Source organism: Paroedura picta, chromosome 14 (assembly GCF_049243985.1).
Source record: "Paroedura picta isolate Pp20150507F chromosome 14, Ppicta_v3.0, whole genome shotgun sequence".
NCBI classification, from domain to species: domain Eukaryota; kingdom Metazoa; phylum Chordata; class Lepidosauria; order Squamata; family Gekkonidae; genus Paroedura; species Paroedura picta.
This window is the reverse complement of record NC_135382.1, coordinates 26364673-26385603: the sequence shown is the minus strand read 5'-3', so window position 1 is coordinate 26385603 and position 20931 is coordinate 26364673. Positions and strand designations below refer to the sequence as shown.

General features: G+C 44.2%; 1 protein-coding gene across 1 annotated transcript in view; it reads left to right on the top strand.

Moving 5' to 3' along the window:
* Nucleotides 1-20931, top strand: part of WWOX (WW domain containing oxidoreductase) — a 538960-nt gene that overhangs the window by 501142 nt on the left and 16887 nt on the right. The window lies entirely within an intron of this gene.

Below are 20931 nucleotides of genomic sequence, written 5' to 3'. Positions count from 1 at the left end.
CCCTCTGCACCATTAAGTGCACTCAGTGATAATGGGCCAATCACCTTTTCTCCCTTTGGCCTGACCTACCACACCTATTTTTGAAGAAAAAATGAGAGGTACCACCTGAAACACTGAGAAGTTAGCATTAGAGTTGTTTCTAATCTGACTTTAAGACCATTTCCATACCGGAGGCTTCATGCCAGGCTGCAGGCTGGAGTTTGAGCTGGGGCAGGTTGCCCTGCCTCTTCCTGCTCCCGCATGGGGGAGCATTTGTCCCAGTGTACCTCACCTGCCCTGGATTTGTTCTCCCACAGGGAGCCAGGGCAACAAAGTTCCCAGTGTGGAAGCAGTTTTCCTGACAATTTGTGGTTGGCTCCACCTCCCGCAGCAGCCATTTTGTGCTTACTAGTGTGTCCGAAGAGCCTCTTGTGGCGCAGAGTGGTAAGGCAGCAGAAATGTTGTTTGAAAGCTCTGCCCATGAGGCTGGGAGTTCAATCTGAGCAGCCAGCTCAAGGTTGACTCAGCCTTCCATCCTTCCGAGGTCAGTAAAATGAGTACCCAGCTTGCTGGGAGTCACTTTCCTGTCTACTGTTTTCCATTTTGTTCATTGCTGGAATGTGTTAGTGGTGTGTCCATGTACCACAAGCCTTCCTTTCCCTGATCCTCCTGAACAGAAATGAGAAAGAGGCACCACTGTGATGCCTAGAAGTGATTGCATGTTCTAAATTGCCCCTCTTGTTGGAACGTTCTTGGAAATCATTCTCTTAAACTGTACTCTAGTGTCACCTGCTAACAACGTTTCTGGCAAAGATCTGTCATTGGCTCCCTAATAAAATTCAGTCTTGGAGGACTGTTGGAGTCGAATTAGGAAATTGGCTTCCAGGCATAAAAAATCAGAACCTAACTATTTTGGCTCCCTTCAATATTTTGACACATAGAGGTATTTTTTTAAAAGTTGTTTTAAGGGATATATTAGAAATTATTCAAGTTTTAAAATATTTAAAAAACACGAAATAAAACACTGTATTCAAACACTGCGAAACTTCAATGCCTATTATTCTTTGAGGAGAACTATTTGACAGGAAATTTTATTATGCTTGCATCCCTGAAATTAAGCTGTTGTCCCACTGCCATTCAGTTCAATGGCAATTTCATAGAATGTGCCAGTTGAGAAAACGCTATAAAGCCTAACCTACCTCCCAGGGTTGTTGTGAGGATGCAACAGAAAAGAGAGAGAATGTTACTCTGGGTCTGGCATTATATCCCATTGAAGTTCCCTCCCCTCCCCAAGCTCCTCCCTCCTAGACTCCGCCCACCCCACAAGTCTCTAGGTAATCCTAGCTCAGCACTATAACAACTACTCCACATTTTAAAGAAGCTATTTTGGAGATTTGTGAGCCTCCACTTTTAACTCCATTCTCTGAGGAAGAGTGCTTGCACTCGAAAGCTCACGCCTTAAATAAATCTTTGTTAGTCTTAAAGGTGCTCCTGGACTCTTATTTTGTTGTGCTGCTTCAGACCAACACGGCTACCCACTCATTCATGTTTCTTGTTTTGTGCTGATTTACGGAGGGGAAGGTAGGGATGGGGAATTGTCATTTCTGCTCTTTTGTGCTGAATTCTCCAAGCCCTTTCCCCGCAGAAGGAAATTAACATAGAGAGTCTCAGGGGACAGGCCCTAGTTCATCATTTTCTCCTCTGACCCTGCTCTGTTTACTCACATTGGGGTAAAAGAATCAGCAGGGCAGGCTATGGTAGTCAGAGTGTATTACCTTGTCAGGGAGAGGGTAGGCTGCTCAGATTCACCCGGAACAAATTACATACCTCACTACATCTCAGAACAGGGGAGCAGGGTTATAACTCAGTCTAAGCACCGTTCACTCTTCTATTACCTTCATAACCAAGGTCATACTAATCAACTCAATTACCAGCCCTCTTGGACATTTTCATAATGTTTTCTGCTAGTTGCTCTCCTGTGAAAATCTCTCAGTCTAAGCAAATTAATGGCATTTTTATAACAATCCACATTTCAGGTAGAGTAATCCCCCAGCCCACCCCCAAAATTGCCGTTTCACAAAACACTACCTTTAAATACCATCCTAATGTTACGACAAGAGCAATGTTTAGCTTTATTTGGTTGCTGACCTTTTTTGATTGTGAAAACAAATTCAATTTACCTTGAAATGCGGAAGCGCAAGAGTGTAAGACCAGGCTGGGATTCTGTCGCTTTTTACGCCTCTGATGCACATGGAAAGGCCTTTTATGAGTCAACATCAGCCCCCTTTCCTCATTCCTGCCATCCTGGACATCCATGGTAGTCTCCCACCCTGCTTTGATTCAAAGACCTGATGAGATTGGGCTAGTCTGGGTCATCCAGATCTGGGAATTACATGATCTACTCCTTCCTGCCTTCCTTCCTTCTTGCCTTCCTTCCTTCCTTCTGGTTTACCTTGTTATATATTTAAGTATCTCAGTTCCCCAAGGCATCCGATGCAGTTCAAACAGTGCAACGGATGTATCGTCAGCCTTTAAAACAGCTTGATTTGCAATTAACTTGCTTAATGATTGCTAGTGGAAGCCTGAAAACGTTCCACCCTAAACAAGGAGAAAAAAGTATTGCATGTATTCATTTTGTACTACTTATCTTTCAGCTGCCTGTGCTAGTGCTGACTCCCCATTGAGGCAGGACTATTTGTGGTGAACTAGGAACTTCTTTCTCTTACATCTTAAGCAGAGGGACACCTTTCCGAGATCACTGAAGTCAATGAACTTAGAAGGCCCTAAGTCCGCTCAAGATGGCTTAGTTGCTCACATTTCTAAGGAATGGACAAGAAAAATGAATTCTAAAGTGTCCGTGTGTTAGTCGATATGTGTATTTCTTCCTTTGAGAGGAATACGCGACAAGATTTCATAATATGGAAAAAGAAATTAATGTTTTAGTTTTAGTTTATTGACGTATTTGGGGAGAGCGTCTTCATATGAGGGGAGAGCGTCTGCTTGGTTGCAGAAGGCCCTAGTTTAAGTCCCCAGAATCTCTAGTTCAGGGGTAATCAAACTGTGGCCCTCCAGATGTCCATGGACTACAATTCCCATGAGCCCCTGCCAGCATTTGCTGGCAGGGGCTCATGGGAATTGTAGTCCATGGACATCTGGAGGGCCAAGACCCCAGCTTGAGACTCTGGAAAGCTGCTGCCTGCCTGAGTAGCCATCTCTGACTTTGATGGGCCAACAAGGGTCTGATTCAGCATAAAGCAGCCTCATGTGTGTTTATGAGTGTGCGCCAAAAATTAATTGGGGATTTGAACCTCACCCTTCAGTCAACCTTTTCTGATTGCAGCATAGTGGCGTAGTACCAGAGTACCTCCATAGTGTGGTACGTCTTGTTATTTTAATCTAAATTTGATCCAGTGTGCATTATTATTTTCACTTGGCTAAATGTTATTATTATTATTATTATTATTTATTTGATTTGTATGACCGCCGCTCTCGGAAACCGGCTCGCGGCGGTTCACAATGTTTTAAAACAAATGCAATATATTAACCATTAAAATTCCCCATTAAAACCCCATTAATGGAATGGAATTCAATCCAGTCGTAACGCATTTGTCATGAGGATTCATAATTATGATGTTTGTACCCAGAAGCTTCAACGGTCTAGAGCAGGTTGGGTCAAATTGGCTTCCCGAGCCACATGTCTATCATGACTGGGACAGAGACGAATAATTTGTTTCTACAGCGATAAAGTGTCCATGCTACAGAATCTGCCGCTCTGAGTTGCTGTATCTGCTGACCATTTTCACATTCTGTTTGGAAAGAATTATTGAAATAAATTCAATCACGAGAGCTTTAAAAATCTGAAATCCCAGGAAGCTCATTAGCATTTCCTTTTAAAAATTGCTTCCTGCCTTTTTATATACACATAGATTTGGACCTTAGATGTGTTTGGCAAACTTCCAGCTCTAAAATCGGACAATCTTTGCTCTGCTAGAAAGTAGTAAAGGGTCGGGAAAGAAAAATGCCTCAGCATTGCCTAACCGTCCCTGCCACGTTCATGATTCTGTTGGGAGAAACCCAGGATACACTGGCACTTTCCTCACAGGACGGAGAGCACCCATCTGAGAAAGCTTCAGGCTGAGGAATGGTGTAAGGACAAGGCTGAAGCCCCTTTTCCATGTGCACCATGGCCCTGTTCCTGATCAGGTTCTGGACACGCATGAATTGAAGAGACCCCACAACTCACATGTGACCATGTTAGGGTAATGACTCCAGTCACAATCTTAAAAGAGCCCTGCGGCGCCATGGCGCCGCAGACTAAATAAAAGAGTAAGGGCCCTGAAGGTGGGCCCTGTCCGGGATGAGGAAGGGTGCCGATAGGCCCCTTCCCCTGGACTGACCAGCGGAGGGCCCAATCGGGAGGTGCGAAGCGCCTCCCGATTGGCCCCTCCGATGGTCAGTCCACCCCCAAGCTGCCAATCGCGCGGCTGCTGATTGGCTGCTTGCCCGGCCAACAACCAATTGGGAGGCGCGAAGCTAGTCTGTATGTTGTGTGAAATGGGAACATTGAAGAAAGTGATAAGGAATTGGTCAGACCAGTGGTTCTTAACCTGGGGGTAGAGACCCCTTTGGAGGTCGAATGGCCCTTTCACAGGGGTCGCAGCAGGGTGAGCATCTTGGCCTAGATCGAGATAGAGCATTCGTCTGTCTGCAGCAGTGGAAAAAAGCAAGATGGGCATGGTGGGATGAGGCAGAACTGAACTGAGAAACCCTGGGAGAAAAAACCCAATTTATATAAAATCATGAACAATGGATCTTCACGCCATTGGTCAGTTTTGGTTTAATTTCTGTGAAAGAACCCTTGCATAATTGTATGGTTGGGGGTCACCACAACATGAGGAACTGTATTAAAGGGTCGCAGCATTAGGAAAGTTGAGAACCACTGGGTCAAACTAACGTGAGGCAAAGATGAGGATGTGTGGTTGCGAGCTACTTAATTTGGCTTCTTGTATTTGTTCCATTCTTTCATTTCTGCCCAGATTTCTTCCCAATGGAGACCCAAGGCAGATTACATTGTTCTCTTCTCTACCATTTTAGTCTCAAAGCAGTCATGAGTTAGATTAGACTGGGAGTTATGTGACTAGCTCAGAAGCCAGCTTCCATGGCAAAGTGGACCTGGGTCTTCCAAATCCTGACCTGACAGTCTAATCACTACACATGCACCCCATCACTTACTTCAGATGAGGGTGAGAACCAAAGCTTTCATGTTGCTTGAAGAAGGGATTGAAGACAGAGGAGAAGAGACATGGAGCTACCAGTTGGTACCTCACATAAAGTAGCATCTAAGAGATGACCTGTGGTTTGGAAGGTCCCTGGGTCACATGAAAGAACCACTAACTCACTAGGTACTATTGGATAAGTTCCCTTCTCTTAGTGTCAGTGTCTCCTCCACATCTGCATTATGAGGGTAAAAACATCCTTACGGGGATGTTTCAGAGATTGCATCAAGCTCATGCTTGCGATATACTCTGAACAGGGAGAGCACAATATCAATGCTATGTGTTAGTATTAATTACTATTATCAGAAAACCACAATGGGTAGACCCAGCAACTAGACACTTTTCACACCCGGAGAAAGTTGAATTGGATTCACCGGGCCATTTGTTCACTCTCGTATGTAATTTTTGTCAGGAGAAAAGGCTGTTGTGTCTCATTAACTTTACCTTTCCTGGGTGAAATAGTTCCTTGTTTGGGGAGAAAGTAGATGGAGACCTGGTTCAAAATCTGACTACCATGAAAGCTCTCTGGGTGACCTTGGGCCCATCATGGCCCGCCAACCCCACCCATCTCCCCAGCTATAGAGGATAAAATGGAGAGCCATGTAATCCACTCTGGGCTCTTTGAAGGAAGGCTGCCTGTGGGTTAAAAACATAAGCGGTAGACAGGAGATCCCTTAATCCCTGTTTACCTGGTGCAAATGGGCAAAGCAATTACTGGAAATTCGTGTTTCCTTTCCTCCCCCCCCCCTCATTTTGCTGGCGTCTACTTTCCAAAGGTCCCCCTTTCTCCCCTCCCCCTCCTGCGCTCTAAAATAAAACACAATGAATAGGTGCATAATAAAATCTTTTAATTGTCTTAGCATATGTTGCTTTTATTAGGTGGGAATAATTGCATTCCTGGGATCACCTACAAAGTCCTCTGGAATATAAAATGGAAATGGAGTCACACTGTGTGCACAAGTCCTTCTGAGCCGTGCCATTTTCCCCTCCGCTGCCTCTTGTCCCCCCCTCTTTGCTGTAGAGTTCACATTGAAGTGTGACAAGAGACACTTGACAACTGACACATGCTGGATCTTATCAGTGGCGAGAGCCGTCACGGGCCCTGACTGAAGAGCGATTGTCATTTCTACATCATTTATTTCTCTCCTAGCCTCATTGCTTTCCTTTTCAGAGGGAATTTTCTCGGCGAAAGGACTGGGCTCGTTTGCTCTTTCCAGCGTGTTTTCATTCTCCTCTCCCACCCACCCACCCACCCCCTTTTCAAAAGGAAAAGCATTTTTATGCCTTTCTATGTGAGGGAGGGGGATAAACCTATGGGGTTGACCCTCTGTTGGCATTTGTGTGACCAGAAGGGAACTGAAGGGGGGGGGGAAATTGGAGGAAAGGAATGTTTTTGAGGAGACAGTAGGGAGACGAAAGGCATCTGGGTGCTGTACGGAGAAAAATTAAACTTAGGGTTGCAGCTCTCCAGGCCTGGAGATCTCCAAGAATCCCAGTTGATCTCTGAATGAGAGATCAGCTCCCCGCAGAGGAAATTTTTCACAATCAGAGCAGTTCAGCAGTGGAATAGGCTGCCTAAGGAGGTGGTGAGCTCCCCCTCACTGGCAGTCTTCAAGCAAAGGTTGGATACACACTTTTCTTGGATGCTTTAGGGTGCTTTGGGCTGATCCTGCGTTGATCAGGGGGGTTGGACTAGATGGCCTGTATGGCCCCTTCCAACTCTATGATTCTGGGATTCTATGATTCTAAAAGGGCTGTTTTGAAGGAAGGACTCGATGGCATTATAACCTTTGAGATCTCTTCCCTTCCCTACCTTTCATTCCCAAATTTCCAGGAATTTCATAACTTAAGACCAAAAAGGGGCTTCAAAGGAGCAGTAGCTGTGTGTGTGTGTGTGTGTGTGTGTGTGTGTATGTACGCATTTCATCCCAAAGGGCAGCCTATCCTGGACGGCCTCCAGCCTCTTAGTGTCACTACGCATCTCCGCTGATTCAGCCTAATGAAAGCAACCCTGGCAAAAGCTTTTATAATGTTATTCCCATCTGCCTTAACCCCCCCCTCCCTCCCAGTCCAGCATCTAATCAATGCCACTACCACTAATCAATTCACCTGTGCATTTCTCTTAAAGAGTTGAATGGGGAGGGGGGGCGATCCACAATGACTCTGCGAACCAATTAATGCCAGTCCACAACATGCTGGCACGCTTCACTTCAAGCCACGTTCTGTTCCGGGCGTGGAGGTTTGTACCAGCCTCTGAGTTCTGCTGTGATTTGAGCCCGGGCTTGGAGCCTGGTGGTGGGCAGAGGGAAGGGGACCCTGGGCTCTCTCTGCTCCAGGCCTCCTCAAAACCTGGGACAGGCTGTCATTTGAGCCGACAGGCAGAATGGGATGGCAGTAGGAAGAGGCACTTTTGCAAGCCCTTCCAGTCCAAGAGCTACTGATAATGCCTCTGCTCAAGGCATGCTCATGGTGAGGGTGTACACCATGAGACCCAAGACATGGCCAGAGAACCAGTACTTGTAGTGATTAGAGCAGGGGTAGTCACTGCGGCCTTCCAGATGTCCATGGACTACAATTCCCAGGAGCCCCTGCCAGCGAATGCTGATCCTGCGTAGAGCAGGGGGTTGGACTAGGGGCTTCTGGGAATTGTAGTCCATGGACCTCTGGAGGGCCGCAGTTTGACTACCCCTGGATTAGAGTGTTGGGCTAGAAGAAGGAGAGGAGCTTGGGTTTTTTTTTATACCCTGCTTTTCACTGCCCATAGGAGTCCCAAAACAGCCTACAAACACCTTCCCTTTCCTCTCCCCACAACAGACACCCTGTGAGGTAGGTGAGGCTGAGAGAGCTCTGAGAGAACTGTGACTCAAAGCCTGAAGAATATTTCAGGAGTTTCTCCACAGTAAAAAAGTTGAGGAAGGCTGCTCTAAATTTACTTACTTTAACTATATGAAATCAAGGACTTTTGTGTCTTCCGTTCTGCCGTCAATGATGTGATTTGTGCTTTAATGGGACGTTGTGTTTATAATGGCTGGTGGCCATGTGGCAACAAACCGCATTTCCTAGAGTCACAGATGGCAAAAACAGAACAATAGAAACCAATGCCTTTAGTTTCATGTGGAACGCTTACTAGTGTACGGAATACTTACACAACCAGGTTTTCTGCTGGTGATTTTGCCCATAATCATAATTCCGGATTGCTTTGAAATTGGCTCTCTTTCCTTCCCTTATTCATCTCCTGCAGACAATATACTGTGTCTATCTTTATAAAAATCTGTCAGTCACATGTCTAATTAAAGTCACTCTGTAAAAAAAAAAGAAAAGGAAAAAAGACCCAACAATATTGCTTGTACTTTCTGTTGTTGAATATGATCCATCTCGTTCAATACTTTTCTCATGCCACCCGAGATTCCTCTGTGCAAGGCGATGTAATCACATCCAGAATGTATCTGACACTCTCTCGCCTTTGAACTTCCACTGAAGACGGTAATTATTCACCTTGTTTATTGTGATAATTTAATTTTTTGTGTGCTGCAGCAGTTCAAAAGAAGCGTTAAATCCCAGGTTCAGGGTTGTGTGAGTTGCTGATGGTTTATTTAAAAAGAAACAAAATCAACTCTAATCAAAGGGCGAGGGAGTGAAAGCTGTAGCACCCATCCCCAGTGAAAGTGGACTCAGTCCAACATTTGGTCCTTGTAGAATTGTTGTCGTGTTTTATCTTAAGAACATGTGCTGTTGGGGTATTGGATCCATAGGGATTGTCCTGCTCATGGATGTTGTCTTTAAGTAGACTACTCCCCCCTTGAGAATAAGATGAGTTGGTTCTTATATGCCGCTTTTCTCTACCCAAAGAAGGCTCAAAGCGGCTTACAGTCGCCTTCCCATTCCTCTCCCCACCACAGACACCCTGTGAGGGAGGTTAGGCTGAGAGAGCCCTGATATCACTGCTCGGTCAGAACAGTTTTATCAGCACCATGGCAAGCCCAAGGTCACCCAGCTGGCTGCATGTGAGGGAATGCAGAATCGAACCCGGCATGCCAGATTAGAAGTCCGCATTCCTAACCACTACACCAAACTGGCAGAAGAATATCTTCAATCTGTGGAAGAACTGTCCTGTGGCAGAACGATACCTTTGGATCCAAATGTCAGAAGAGGATGCTGTGGAGGGTATCCAACAGAAAGAGTAGTGTATGTGTGGTTGTGTGTTAACCTCTTCTTGTGTATCTCCATAGATTATTTTAATTTATTCCACCCTCCAAAGCTTTTGTTTCCTCCAGGAAAACTGTAGTCTGTAGTTACACTCATCAAGTGTCTTGAGCTAGTTGACTGGACCAATTGGGCTTTTTGCCCAGCAGGGCTGCCGACAGAGGGTTCATATCCAACCTATTCTGCATCAGCTGCATTGGTTACCAGTGGAGTTCTGGATCAGGTTCAAGGTTGTAGTACTGACCTTTAAGGCCCTGGAGGCAATATGAGACTTGTCAAATAAGGGTTCACAGCCTAAATTAAACTATAGCAATACTTAGGGTCACATTGAATGATGCCAGTCCCTTAAAGACCAAGATTCTCCTATCTTCAAAGGAGCCTCCAGAAATGACCATGATGATATATTTCTGACAAGCTTCTCCCCTTCTAACTTCTTGAAGACTATTGATATCCTTAAATACACTCTGAGTGGCTTGTGCTATCTTTCAGCGTGAATCCCTGAGGGGAATAAAGGTGTCCTGTAGTTTATAGTTGAATATTTCCCTGAGGTTGCTGCCCTCTTGTTTATTTAGAGATAATTTGCTTAAACGCGCACCAGGTGGAAGGTCACGTGAGGAAGGATTTTATTAGTCGTCGTGCCAAAGAGATCGATAGTAATTTGAATACTGTAAATCTATCCCGTTAACAGGTTTATTTCTTTATCAGATATTAATTCCAGGGGGCTTTGCCTGTTATACAATTGACATGGCTCATGCATCGGTGATGCAGCCCATAGAATAATAATCAACACCGTGTGCTTTTTGGATAGGTTTTGGAGTGCAGCAATCTGTGATATTTCGACAGCTTGACTCTGACCTGGGTCAGAAGGAGAAACCTTTAGTTGGGCTTTCTTGGGAATGGGCAGGCATCTTGGACAAAGCTCTCTCTGTGTGTAGACTTATGATTACACTGAGATCTTACACTGAGCATAGAGATGAGTGGGATAACGATAATTTGGGTAAGAGCTGGTTTGATAGAGGCTACAAGATTAACAGTGCCACCATAAGCAGAGTTAAAGCCTTTGAAATCCTTTGAAGTCCAAGGCCTTCGAATGGTTAGTCCTGTTTCGGATTGCACTGTAAATCGTGAATCGGGAAGTCTCTGGTTTGAATTTCACCTCTCCCATGGAACCCAGTGGGAGAGGGAAGGTGGCATGGTATAGACCTCAGAAAGTAATCAGGGTCAGTACTTGGAAGGGAGGTCACCAAGGTAGACTCTGCAGAGGAAGACAGTGGCAACCCACCTCTGCTAACTTGTCTTGCTGGGGTCACAGAGGTCTTTCACACTGCCTCCTACTTAACCATTTAAACTGGAGATATCAGGCATCGAACCTGGGACCTTCAGCATGTCAAGCAGATGCTCCAGCACTGAGTTATACCCCTTCCACATTTACCAGGCAGTGTCCTCTAAGTGAGCTGCAGATTAAAATATGCAGTGAACGGCTACTGGCCCGATGCTGGCTGCTGGAAGTGGATGAGTCGTCTCAGGATGAGGACTAGCATCGAGGGAAAGAACTACTTGGATGACAGGCAGACATGGAAGCGACTGCATTGCTGGCATGCACCTTGCCTGTCTTCTGCCTTGGGTGATTACTGGAACTCTTGACCCTGGACTTAACCTCTTGGACTTTCATTGTTGCTTGAACTCCTAAATTCTGACTTGGTTCCCTCCCTCTGCTACAAATGGCCAGTCTTCTCCAGCAGTAACCTGACACCCTGGGCTGCAGCCTGAATCAGCACATTGACTAGCATCTCCTTGATGACAGCATTTTAGGGTGGGTGTGTTTCCAAGAGAGAGACAGTGGAATAAGAGGCAAGTGGGAAACTGTGATTTATTTCTTACGTTCGAGTTTGTTGTGCAAATTATCATTCATACAGATCGTGGTTTACATTGGAATGCGGCCTGAGGCTCAGTTCATGGCAAATTCATGCCAAGTGGGATCAACTGTACAATCACGAACAACCTGCCAACGTTACATCTTTAGTATTGTATATTACTTGTAAAAATCCCACTCGTAAGGCTATATCCTTTACCCCAGGGGTAGTCAACCTGTGGTCCTCCAGATGTCCATGGACTACAATTCCCATGAGCCCCCTGCCAGCTAACGCTGGCAGGGGGCTCCTGGGAATTGTAGTCCATGGACATCTGGAGGGCCGCAGTTTGACTTCCCCTGTTCTAGCCCAACACTCTAATCCAGGGGTAGTCAAACTGCGGCCTAGTCAAATTGTAGTCCATGGACATCTGGAGGGCCGCAGTTTGACTACCCCTGCTCTAATCACTACAAGTACTGGTTCTCCGGCCACGTCTTGGGTCTCATGGCGTACACCCTCACCATGAGCATGCCTTGAGCAGAGGCATTATCAGTAGCTCTTGGACTGGAAGGGCTTGCAAAATGTCCATGGACTACAATGGGAATTGTAGTCCATGGACATCTGGAGGACCACAGGTTGACTACCCCTGCTTTACACAATCCACTGCTCAATGCAGGATCAGTCAACCTGTGGTCCTCCAGATGCCCATGGGAATTGTAGTCCATGAACAACTGGAGGACCACAGGTTGACTACCCCTGCTTTACGCTACTAGTGCATCCAAACACAAACAGTTTTCCTTGTTCCTTTCCAAGCCTTCCTGATCAGTTCCCTGAAAGGAAATCTATCCCCAAAGATGCAACACCTCTGCCAATTCAGCCAGAAAGTTACAAGATTACCAATTGAAGACCTCTTTCAGCTCTTTGCCTTTTGTTTGTCGAGATTCTCTTTTTTCCTACTTATAAAATCAAACTTTCTGTGAGATGTTTATATAGTAATTCAGTCAGCCCAAACCATCTGTCGGGATGGCATTTGTAGAGCTGTTTGGATGCTGGCTTCGCATTGTTTACCCCGCGCATCTCGTAGGCTTGTATTTTGGTCGCAAAAAAAAAAAAAAAAAGGATCATTTCCCCCCAACACAAAAGATGTGCTGTTTATATCCACGAACTTAATTGCCAGCTTTGTTTCAAAGCCCTATTTCAAATCAGTGTTGCTTCTGTTTAAAGAAAAAAGAAAACCCTCCGCTTGATTGACACTTGCTTTTCAAGTTGGGTTTCCAATCTGATCGTCCTCGTTTATTATGCTGTTCTTTGCATCAGTATTCAAAAATGGTCTCTTCTGTTTTTAGACGCTCATAGGTGGCGCTTTCCCCTCCTTCCTTGCATTAGCATTCAAGCTCGCATGTTAACAATCGTTATAACACGTACCAGAGGGAAAATATTATTTCCCGTAAATGCTCAATAATTATAGTCTTTATTGCATCAAAACCTGTGTTTTGACAGATAGTGGAAAGCTTTCAAAGCTTGTGTGGGATGGTTGACAGATAGCTGCAGGTGGAAAATATTTCTTAGGTATCAGGTTCTTTCTATTGCCGAGAACATAAATATTCTTCCAAAATAACATTAACCTTCCAAACAGGTCTGGTAGCAGACAATGACAATGAACGTTTCAGCAAAATCTGCTTACAAGTAATTTGTGGCCTGTTGGCCTAATTAGCGCATGGACGAATCCGTCCCTTTGCATGTCTTTTCATTAGGTGTCAAAGTTGGATTTGTGTAGCAATGGCTGCTTGAATTCTGTTGAGGCCTAACTTGATGTGTTGTAAGTTATGGGGCTTGCTGCACCATGGGATCTGATTAAATGCCTAATAATAATTGTCACAACTTCCTATTGTTCTAGGGCGAAGCTCTTTCCATTGTAACAAATGGCATTGCCGAGGCACAAGCTTTGTATGCTAAAGGCCCGCGCCATTTCATGTTGCTACTGCTCAGCTCTTGCCCTTGGAGAGACCTTGGAGCTTCTCTGCTGGTGTGAGCAGACCTCATACTGCTGGTTGTCCTCATATCTTCATGACAAATGTTAATACCTACAACTAATCATAGAATCATAGATGTATCCAGTTGCCACTTTTCACACATATAGATGATTCTTTTGAAGATTGTGGTGCAGAGTGGTAAAGCAGCAGACATGCTGTTTGAAGCTCTGCCCATGAGGCTGGGAATTCAATCCCAGCAGCTGGCTCAAGGTTGACTCAGCCTTCCATCCTTCCAAGGTCGGTAAAATGAGTACCCACCTTGCTGGGGGTAAATCACTGGGGAAGGCACTGGCAAACCACCCCGTATTGAGTCTGCCAAGAAAACGCTAGATGGCATCACCCCAAGGGTCAGACATGACCGGGTGCTTGTACAGACGATACCTTTACCTTTACCTTGTTTATATTTATCTTCCACACATGCAACACATGTCATAACAAAGGGGAAATTACTAATTATTAAAGGCACCCCCTGAACATAAGTAGAGCATGATATGAGTTCAGCAGCACCTTCAATACCAACAAGATTTCCAAGGTATGTTTATCAAAGCACCCTTTGTCAGATAGGGAAGGGAACTTTTAACTATTGAACCCTTATACCCTGGAAACCTTGTTGGTATTTAAGGTGCTATTGGACTCAAATCCTGCTCTTCTACTGCAGACCAACCTGGCTACGACTATCTGAACATATGCCGTGTCTTTCTCTTACCAGATGATAATTTCAGTCAACCATTTCCCGTGTGGGGATTAGGAGTAAAGGCTTTGACCTCCAGGCATACTTAAATGCCTCCTTCTCTTAAGTGTAGATATTAGGTCCCATTGGGGGACTTTCCTAACTTGGCTGAAACAAATGGGCATTATATTTCATTGGTTTCTGTCAAGATTGGATTTCATCTCATAAAACATACAGAGAGGGAAGGAATGTGAAATTTCCCTTTCCCACTTCTCTCAGTGGCTTGCACATCAGCAATTTCCCTCTCTTCAAGAACTCCTGGATGTATATGACAGGCACATCGCTGATACCGTGTGTATGTGTGTGTGTGTGTGTGCAGGGGGCGTGATTTAAAGATAATGCCCATCAGTGGTGTTTTAGACCTCAGCATAACTGAGCATAGGATTCACACTTTCTGCATTTGGATTGATTAAAGAACAAAGCCAACTATCTCACATGATGGGCCTTGTTTGTAGGAGTCCTAGGATACTTGGTATATTTGATAGAACATTCTTAAAGACCATTCTAGCTTCTGAGCTCTTACCGCTATTCTTCCAACATTTTAAAATTTAATTTAGAGCAAAGAAAAATAAAAACTCTGACTGATCATTTCCCCTTAGCTAGGATTCTTTGGGAAGAAACCTCAGGGTTTTGACTACTTCAGGGCCTTGTTTGGGCTTTCTAGAACATTAGGGATGTGATCCCGTGTATGTTTATGTGAGAGTAAGCACCATTAACCTGCACTCACTTTGTCTCCTACCATGGTTTTTGATGTTGAAAAGAGGTGAGCAAAGCAACCAGGGCTGCTGTCATCTGTCTTTCTGACTACTTATGACAAGTTTGGGGTTCTTGTTGTTGTTGTTGAAATGTTAAAGATTTCCACCCAAAAGTGGCTTAGTCTGTTTCTCTTCAATCTGTATGTTACAAAGTCTCTCAATCCTTCTGAAGCAAAGTAATTAATCCATCAATTAATCCCACCATAAACATCTTGATATCAGCTGGTGTCAGCAAAGAGAATGCCACAATTTTTAAAATAATAATTGTGGTCCGAAACTTTCATGAGTCATCAAGAACTCAATCTCTTCTGTACTTTCCAGTCCAGTCCCAACCAATTTGTTCTGCTTCCTGTGGGTTTCTTTGTTCTTTCCATTTCATACTTGGTTCTACAACTGAAAGCTCTAAAAAAAAAAAAACAGTTAAAGCCTGAGTTCTAAGAACATTCAGTGGAATTCAACTCAGCGTAATGAATTTTCATTTTATCTGAGACGTAAACGGCAGAGCTACTGTGAGGGGCAAAGGGGACAGAATTCCACTGTCTTGAGAGATCCTAGGGGGCTACACATCCATGGATGTCTTGCAACATTTTCATGTGATGTTTGGGTTGTGTTGAGGGGACTTTACAAATAATCGTTGTCCACGATGGCTCTCAGTAGGTCTGGTCAAAGGTTGTCGGGCACGATACCAGCATAAGCCTTGCATAACCAAGTCACCGCTAGGAATGGACTTTGTTTCTACTTGGAGATAACAGCTGAAGAAATATTTTCCCCCTCAGCTAGATTGCCTTTCAACTAGAATGCCTCATTCCCTGTCCAAGAACTTTTTAATGTAATTTCTGCCTGGCAAATATTGGGTGTTCATAAATAACTGTGGCATACAAAAAAATTATGGTCAGCCCATCTGCTGAAAGTGGAGAGGACACATAGAAATCAATGAAGGTAGGAAACTCAATTTTACAAATAGCAATTCCAGGGAGGTATCAGTCTGCTTGCAACAAAATAAAACTGAAGCTTGGGGCTATCTTTTAACAAAATTTAAATATTTGTCTTGCTTTGGCCAGAGATGTTAGTATAACCAAGAGTTTCTTTATGCTTGGAGCTTGGTGGCTTCTTCCTCTCTGACAGCTATGAGTTCTACAGCTGGGTTTCTGAGTACACAGAGCACGTATTAGCGTATAATCACAATGACTGAAGAAGTGGCAGGAATTCTTGATTGGAGGGCTCTTCTCATCCCTAAATATAACTTTAAGATCATGGCAGAGAAATTGATATTTGTGATTTCTGTGATAGCCACAAGTGCTAGGCTTTGTGGGTTGGCTCTCGTGAGTCCTTTCCACCAAGACTTCCTCCAACAGAGAAAGACTTCCTTCAACAACAACAACAACAACAACAACACTTTTCTGCATTAGAGGAAGCCTTTCCCTATCAGTGAAGTATTTTGGAGGAAAGTATTTCTTCACTTTAAGGAAGACTTCCCAAAAGACAGCTATAACATCCAACCCAATGACTATACATATTTGACTAGCAGATGGTGACCACTATTGATGGATATTGTGATCTTTCCAAGCATATATGGCTACTCTTTGGAGACCAAATTCTGAGCTAGATCATGACCAGGCAAACTGAAGCTCCTGTCATGGGTTGAACTAGTTTGTGAGACAGCTAGACAGGACCCTGCACTCCTCTTGACTCTCCCACCCCCCTACCTATACCACGGTAGTTAAAATGACACCATGCTACCCAGGCCAAGGACTAAGCATGTATCGTAGCATACATGAGAGTTTTCACCAATAGTATGTACTTGACTTGTGGCACACCTGCCAAAAGCATAACGATAGGCAGACAGTTTCTCATATTCAGCATGTCAAATATTAATGCTTTTATGGTAGTTTCCGGGTGGCATTCCATTGGTAAACCACCCAAGCTGAAATGTATTAACATCTACTGTACCATAAGGAAAAGTTATCTCCCTTAGGCTTCTGTAGTTCTTGAACTGTGGTTCGTTTAGTGACACCGGCCAGGCCAACTCCTCCATCTCAGTTCTACACTTCAGTGAAGCCATCAGATTCTTGCGACCATAATTCAGGGAAGAATTCAGCCCATGTCCTTCAGCGTGTGAAAAGAACTGTTTAAATCAATTATGGCTGGACAAAAATCTATGAAGCAAGAAACAACTTTAAAAATGGGATATGCGAGGGAATGAAACTTAACTAATGGAAGCGAACTTTCTTTTTCCTAGCTTGCTAGAGGGAACATATCGGCACGCTTGACTTTTATTAATAGGAGATTGGCAATTCAACAGATCATTTATTTTGATGTGATCAGCCCTGTGGAATTGCAGTTCTGTTGTTTTATCTGTCAGCTATATTAGAAATGATTAAGGCAGTGTTTCATTTTACATATAGGCCTGCACCGTCAATGTTAATGTCAGCTTCAGACTATTTTAAAGGTAGGCTTTAGAAAGGCGGTGGTCCTTTTCCCTTAAATTGTGTAATGAGACCCCTGCTAAACTATATATATAAGCTGAAAGCTGGCTCTTATCCAAGTTTAGCAACCTGAACTCCCAGTCATTGGATCAGTGACTCTAATATCATGGAGAGTTCACAAACATTCTTCTTATTGGTTGAGGTGTTGAAGTCAAGACGTATCCTGCAGCTGTAGAGAGAAGTGGCTATGTTATGTGGGAGGTGGCTTCCGTAGTATGTCCCCCCCCCCTTAATTTTGCTTAATATTCCAGCTACATACCTGAAAAGCAGTGATGGATTTTGAGTGGGTCTTCCTTTGAAAAATCTTCAGGAAATTCAGCTGGTCTAGAATGTGATGCCTACTTATTTAGAATAGCTCTATCCCACCAGTTTTAACCTGGGCCTAGTCTGCACACATAGGATAATGCACTTTCAATGTGCTTTGGCAGCTGGATTTTCCTGTGCGGAACAGGAAAATCTACTACGAAAGTGCATTGAAAGTGCATTATCTATTGTGTGCAGACTAGACCCTAGAGGTCACTGTCATTTGCATATTTCACAGGTGTGTATCCTAACATTCCAGTGAGCAAATCTGAAGGATTCCTTCAACCTAAGGCACCTTCTTCTAGTGGAAGAGCCACTTAGGTTGGAGAAAGGCTCTGTAATCTAGGAGAAGACTTTAGAGAGAGAAGACTTCTTCCAGCCTAAGATTTGAACCACACCAGGGAGCACAATTCAAAGTATTTAACATGACCTTTAATTGGGGTGAATTGGTCTGGAATAACTAAAGGCCCTTTCACCCCATATAAGTGTTTCTGATAGTTGAGATAATCACCTGAGCTATAATTCCAGGAATCCCCAGACCCCACCTGGAGACTAACATTCCTAGATGGGAGAGACTGCAGTGGGGTATAATGGGGGATCTCCACAGCCACTTTCCCCAGGGTAAATTCATGGCTATGAGATGAGCTGTAATTCCAGGAGATCCCCAGGCTGCCTTGCAGATTGTCAACCCTGTAAAATGGAAGGTTGTCATCCAGTTGTTGGTGGTTGGAAGAACCTAGGGAGGGAAAGACGATTCCCAGATAAGGTAGATGCAATTTTCTTTAGCTGAAAACTGGAGAAACCATGACCAGTTAAGGGTTTTATAAACTGAACTCAGTCTGCACGACTTGCTGTAGAAAGTGCTGCTTTGTATGTGGTAGGGTTGTTGTTGTTTTTTGTCTGTGTTTCGTGAATAAGAAGGCCCCTCAAATGCCAACTCCCCTTCCAACATATCACTCATGCATTTGCAATCCCCCCATCCACGTTGGCAGGGCCTTGCCTGAGCAAATTAGCCTGAAGTGTTGTGCCCTTGGCTGGCAAATTCTTTCAAGCCGGTTGAATGGACAAGATGAATGCCCGGCTTGTTCCTCTGTCTGTTTGGCACTTGTGTTTAGCTGGCTCTGCTGTCACTCAGGCCATTATAGCTGTGGGCATACACTCAGATGACTTGTCTGCTTACAAAAGGCAAAGTCTGTTGACGATAAGCTCTCAAACAGAAACAAAACACCCCCCAAAATCTGGAGCGAGAGAGAAAGCGAGAGACTGGGAAAGAGTCGTGGGATCAGTCAGATCGCCCAGGGCACATGTGCCAGATCGGCTTGCCAGTGGCGTGCTTTGCTTTGTTTGTTTAAAGAACGTACGTTAAGAGCACAGTGTGCTAATATAGCTTGTAAATGTGGTAGCTGTGCATTGCAAATGGCATCTGCTAGCTCTATGGGATCACTGCAGAAACATTGGGTTTTTTTTTTCTTTCTGCACATGAGCAGACATGTGGATCAAGTAGGGTTGTCATCCTCCATGTATCACCTGGAGAACTCTCACTATTACAGTAGGGCCCATTCTGCACACATTGGATAATGCACTTTCAATGCATAATCAAAGGAGATTATCCTGTTCTGCACAGGAAAATCCAGCTGTAAAAGGACGCTGAAAGTGCATTATCCAATGTGTGCAGAATAGGCCTAGATCTCCAGGTGACCAAGGTCAGTTCCCCTGGAGAAAATGGCTGCTTTGGAGGGTAGACACTATAGCATTATACCTTGCTGAGGTCCTGTCCCTTCCCAAACCTACCCTCCCCAGGCTCCACCTTCAAAATCTCCAGGTATTTCCCAACCCAGAGTTGGCCACTCTAGGACCAAGCTAAAAAGGGTACATATGATAAACTGCCCTCAGTCAGGGCAGCGATTCCTTTAATATGCGCTAGGCTCATAGTGTTGTTAAACTCATATGTTTAGGCGTACATTTTCAGTACTTTCAACAGACTCTGATCACAGTGGTCACTGCAGAGAAACCCCCAAGGATGAATGAAATACACTAGACATCTCAAATTATTAGCACCTTTTAGCCATCTTTATTCGCACCACTTAAAAAGTCAGATATGACAGATGTGGGCAGTTGAGACTGTAGATTGTGTCAAATATATATACTTCCCGACTCCTCCCTAACATATATCAAGGCTTCCGAAATGCACCAAGTTCCGCTCTTCTCTCTCTCCTTCCCTTTCTGTCTTTCCACGGAAATTCAAATGCCGTTCTTCTTGTGAGGCTGATCGCTATGTTTGAATTGAATTGATCCCAACGAACAGCGTCAATGCTTTTTCGCCTACCCTTCCAGAGTTTGAAGGGCTGTGTGCGAAAGGATGTTAATTTTATTTCCTTTGAGAAAGCTTTTTTTGTTTAATTTAAAGAAACGTGTGTGGAACCCCTCAACTGAAGGAAAAAAAAAAACATCTGCCAAGTCACCGTGTATGTTTCCAAAATTGTTAAGAGCATAAAACAGAAACTGTCACCCACCAGGCTCAAGAAACCATGCAAAGATATTGATAATTGATTCTGGTTTTTATATGGTTTAAAAAAAAAAAGTTTGCCCTCCTAGTGAGAAGGTAATAGGTTTTGTCTGTCAAGCGATAATAAATCCCACAAACCATTTCTACACCCTCTATTAAAGGGATAGTATAGCTTCACTAGAATGTAACCCTCCCCCCCTCCTCCCATGTCAAATCAGCTGTATAAAAAGCCTTCTTACAAGTCTTCAAGGACTGGAAAGATCTTCTAGAGACATCAAGTTAAGTTTGAGGGACCTAAGAAGTCAAGCAAATACTGTCAATTAACGTGTTTATCCCAATGCACCTAACCTGGCAGAGGCATCTTTTAACATGAAAGTGGTTTTGCTTTTCATTAAAAAGTTTGCATTGCATTTGGTTTCCATAGATACTAAAAGTTGCCGCTTTCCTTTGCCATATGTCACCCAACTGTGAAGACTTGAGATTATTTCTGTCCAGCAATGCATCTCGTAACGTTGCGTGAGAGAGAGGCGTTGATTCAATGCAAAAGTCAAAAGACTTGCAACGTATAATTGTTGGCTATGGTCAGTCCTGGCCACTGTGGGTCATTATCAAAGGACACAGACTTAATCAGCTTCCTGTGTTTCTACTATTTTATCAAGGGGAAACTCACCACACTCTGCTTGCTTTTGGGAAGCGGGTTGCCTTTAAACCAGGGATAGTCAACTTGTGGTCCTCCAGATGTTCATGGACTACAATTCCCATGAGCCCCTGCCAGCATTTGCTGGCAGGAGCTCATCGGAATTGTAGTCC